Raw genomic sequence first — 4,876 nt, 5'->3', positions numbered from 1 at the left:
GACGACAGAGGATGAGATGGCTGGATGGTATCACTGACTCCATGGATGTGAGTCTGGGTGAACTCCGGGAGTTGGTGATGGACAGGGAGGCCTGGCATGCTGTGATTCATGGGGTCGCAAAGAGTTGGACATGATTGAGCAACTGAACTGAACTGAAGGAATGGAAGCTAATCCACAGAGAAAGAGAGTAGTGATTGCCTGAGGACAAATAAATGGATTACAAAAAGATATAAGGAAAGACCTTCCACCAGCAAGATGACAATTTGTTGAAGGCTCAGATGAAAGTTAGCATTTTTTAGCAATAAAGTATTTTAAATTGAAAAAAGATATAAGGAAACTCTGGGAGATTATGGATGTATTATTCATTAACTTGATTATGGTTTCATAGATGTGTACATGTTAAAACTTATAACATTATATACTTTAAATATATACAGTGTATGTTACCTCTTAATTACTTCAATAAAACTGTTTAAAAAGATCAGAGAATAGAGTGAGCCAAAATAAATGTAATACCTATTAAAAAAATAATAGCCAACATTGATTGAACATTTTGGACTTTCCTGGTGGCTCAGACGGTAAAGCATCTGCCTGCAATGTGGGAGACCCAGGTTCAATCCCTAAGTTGGGAAGATCTCCTGGAGAAGGAAAGGGCAACCCACTCCAGTATTCTTGCCTGGAAAATCCCATGGACGGACGAACCTGGTGGGCTATAGTCCATGGGGTCACAAAGAGTCGGACATGACTGAGCGATTTCATTTTCACTTTTCATTGAACATTTTAGAATGGTAAACATTATGCTAATTAAGTTACTAGTTCCCAGTAACTTTATAAGGGAGGCAGTATTATTTCCATTAAGTAACTCACTCAGATTACATAAACCAGGAGATGCTAAGTCAGAACTCAAACCCTTGATTTCACTGCTGCTGCTGCTAAGTCGCTTCAGTCGTGTCCGACTCTGTGCGACCCCATAGACTGCAGCTCACCAGGCTCCCCCGTCCATGGGATTTTCCAGGCAAGAGTACTGGAGTGGGGTGCCATTGCCTTCTCTACTTGACTTCACTACCTACAATCATACCCTCTGGATACCATGATTCCAAGAGGCCTTCAAGGAATTTGCAGCCCAGGGGTGAGGCAGATGGGCTTCCCAGGTGGCTCAGTGGTAAAGAATCCACCTGCCAATGCAGGAGACGCAGGTTCAATCCCTGGGTTGGAAAGATTCCCCTGAAGGAGGAAATGGCAACCCACTCCAGTATTCCTACCTGGAGTATTCCATGGATAGAGGAGCCTGGCAGGCTATAGTCCATGAGGTCAGAGTTGGACATGACTGAGTGACTAAGCACGCACTCACGGAGAGACAGATGCCACCACAGATACCATCTCCCAACTACAGCAGAGTCACTGACGGGGAAAAAAAGAGAAATTTTAGGAAAGCTGAAACTAAGCTCTTCCAAGGTTCCAAGCCAGACCACTGGCCCAATAACATGGGCAAGGCTCTAGATACAGAGTCCTGGTGCTTCTGTAGGGCCACTGGAGAAGGGAGGGGCTGGTGGGAAAGGATGGGAAGCCTCTATGTAGACCAAAGGAGACTGGACCATACACAATTAGTTCAGGCAGGGCTCCTTCAGTTCTGCCCAAGTTAATTGGAAGCAACTGATCAAACATGGCCTTTTCCCATTTCAGGAATATGAAGATAGGTTTTTAATTGAAAGACCTAAGATTAGAACCTTGGGCGAATCCTTTCATTGCTTAGTATTCCCACTGCCTCATCTCTAAGGTGGGGAAGTTGAACTAGGTATTGCTGTGGTTCCCTCTAGGTCTCCTGTGCTCTGTCCCAGCCTGTTATTATGGTTTACCCAGAGTATGAAGGCTTTGCTGGCCATCCAGGAAGTGTCTAGTAGGGTAACTTTACTTCTCTCAGCAGCTCTGCTGACTACAGGGAAAGGTACTGAGATCTCAAAGCAGCATCATTAAATGACTAAAAAGGAAAATCATTAACTATGGATGCCTTTATATTAATAGTTACTTTTCTGATTAAATAATAGAGGTTAATCATAGACATTTAAGGAAATACAGACTGTGAGGAAAGAGTTAACTCAGCAGGTCTGGTTGCCTACTCACTACCTGTATTCAAGGGACCCGTGATTAACCCTTACCCAACCACTGGGAATGTGGCCTTAGAGTGTTCTTTCTGTTAGTGATTGATGGGTGTGTTATATACACCTGGAGCAATGGACCATATCATTACCTGCTTGTCAGGTTGCTTTGCACAAACATAAAAATCGACGGTCTGCACCTGGTTTCATTGTTAGGGTCCTGAGTTTGCCTTGTCATGGTTGGTTGCATAACAGGATATACCTATGTGACCAGCTCCCATAAAAACTTTGGACTCTGAGATTCATAAGGCTTCTAGTGGCAAAGCCAGTTCACAGATGAGTCCATAGTCAACAGTGAGAGAAAGAGTACTCCTGTGTGACCTCAGACAAGGACATTGGAAGCCTGGGTTGACTCTCTCTGGATCCCATTAATACATATCTTCCTCCTGATGCTTTTGCTCTGAACCTTTGCTATCATAAATCTCAGTGAGTATAACCTGCTACTAGGTCTCATGGGTCCTTCTGATGAATCACTGAAGGAAGCACAATATATATACATATATATACATATATGTATATGTATATTGTATATAAATATATATACAATATATATACATATATATATTATATATATAAATCAAAATCCCTCCACCTAAATATAACCATTGGGCTAACTTTAAAAACAGGTCTTACCAGTCAGAATGGCCATCATCAAAAAATCTACAAATTCTGGAGAGGGTGTGGAGAAAAGGGAATCCTCTTGCACTGTTGAGGGAATGTACACTGACACAGCCACTATGGAGAACAGTATGGGCATTCCTTAAAAACTAGAATTAAGACTACCATATGACTCAGCAATCCCACTAACTGGGCATAAACCCTGAGAAAACCATAATTGGAAAAGACACTTGTACCTCAGTGTTCATGGCAGCACTGTTTACAATAGCTAGGACATGGAGGCAACCTAGATGTCCATCGACAGATGAATGGATAAAGAGGCTGTGTACATATATACAATGGAACATTACTCAGCCATAAAAAGGAACACATTTGAGTCAGTTTCAATGAGGTGGATGAACTACAGACTGTTATACAGAGTGAAGTAAATCAGAAAGAGAAAAACAAATATACATTAAGAATATATATGGAATCTATAAAAATGGTACTGATGAACCTCTTTGCAGGGCAGCAAGAGAAATGCTGCAGATGGTGGCTGCAGCCATGAAATTAAAAGACGCTTGCTCCTTGGAAGAAAAGCTATGACCAACTTAGATAGCATATTAAAAAGCAGAGACGTGACTTTGCCAACAAAGGTCCGTCTAGTCAAAGCTATGGTTTCTCCAGTAGTTGTGTATGGATGTGAGAGTTGGACTATAAAGAAAGCTGAGCACAGGAGAATTGGATGCTTTTGAACTGTGGTATTGGTGAAGACTCTTGAGAGTCTTGTACTGCAAGGAGATCAAACCAGTCAATCCTAAAGGAAATCAGTCCTGTATATTCATTGAAAGGACTGATGCTGAAGCTGAAACTCCAATACTTTGGCCACTGGATGTGCAGAACTGACCCACTGGAAAAGACCTTGATGCTGGAAAAGGTTGAAGGCAGGAGGAGAAGGGGACAACAGAGGATGAGATGGTTGGATGGCATCACCAACTCGGACGGACATGAGTTTGAGCAAGCTCTGGGAGTTGGTGATGGACAGGGAAGCCTGGCATGCTGCAGTCCCTGGGGTTGCAAAGAGTCAGACATGACTGAGTGACTGAACTGAACTGAATAGAGATGCAGACATAGAGAACAGACTTGTGGAGACAGTGGGTGAAGTAGAGGGTGGGATGAGTTGAGAGAGTAGCTGGTGGGAATTTGCTATATGATGCAGTGAGCTCAAACTCAGGGCTCTGTGACAACCGAGAGGGGTGGGAGGTGGGAGAGAGGTTCAAAATGTAAGGGACATATGTACACCTATGGCTGATTCATGTTGATGTATGTCAGAAATCAACACAACATTGTAAAGCAATTATCCTCCAATTAAAAAAAACAAACAAATAAATAGATCTTGACTGCTCGAAGATGGCGCTGAGGGCAAGGAAGCAAGCCCCTGCTGCTCCAAAGCCGAAGCCAAAGCAAAGGCTTCGAAGGCTAAGAAAGCAGTGTTGAAAGGTGCCCACAGCCACACACAAAAAAGATCTGGACATAACTCACCTTCCTAAGGCCCAAAACACTGCAGCTCAGGAGACAGCCCAAATATCCTTGGAAGAGCGCCCCTAGGAGAAACAAGCTTGACCACTATGTCATCAAGTTCCCCCTCACCACCAAATCAGCTGTGAAGGAAACAGAAGACAGCAGCTCACTGGTGTTCACTGTGGATGTCAAGGCCAACAGGCACCACATGAAACAGGATGTGAAGAAGCTCTACGACACTGACATCGGTGTCAACACCAAGGTCAACACCTTGGTCAGGCCTAATGGGGAGGAGAAGGCATGCGTTTGACTGGCTCCTGTGGTGCTTTGGATGTTGCCTGCAAAATTGGGATCATCTAAGCTGAGTCCAGCTGGCTAATTCCAAGTATAAAAGTTTCACTATTAAGAAAAAAATAACAGATTTTGACCAATTAAATAATCTTGTGAAAGTTTTTCTAAATTGTCAGAAGGCAAACAACTGTTGATTGATGATAAGTTGTATGATGAAGATTAAATTTTATGGAAGCCTCATATTAAGGACTTTAAAGAATAATTTTGCTGTTTCAAATACTTACCAAGATTTATTGAACTTACTTTAGTGA

General features: G+C 42.7%; 1 pseudogene; it reads left to right on the top strand.

Moving 5' to 3' along the window:
• Window positions 1–4,163: 4,163 nt before the first annotated feature.
• On the top strand, window positions 4,164–4,634 carry LOC102269856 (large ribosomal subunit protein uL23-like; annotated as a pseudogene).
• Window positions 4,635–4,876: the final 242 nt, after the last annotated feature.

The sequence above is a fragment of the Bos mutus genome, chromosome 10, assembly GCF_027580195.1.
Source record: "Bos mutus isolate GX-2022 chromosome 10, NWIPB_WYAK_1.1, whole genome shotgun sequence".
NCBI classification, from domain to species: Eukaryota; Metazoa; Chordata; class Mammalia; order Artiodactyla; family Bovidae; genus Bos; species Bos mutus.
The sequence above is the reverse complement of the archived record's forward strand: the minus strand, read 5'-3'. Positions and strand labels throughout refer to the sequence as shown.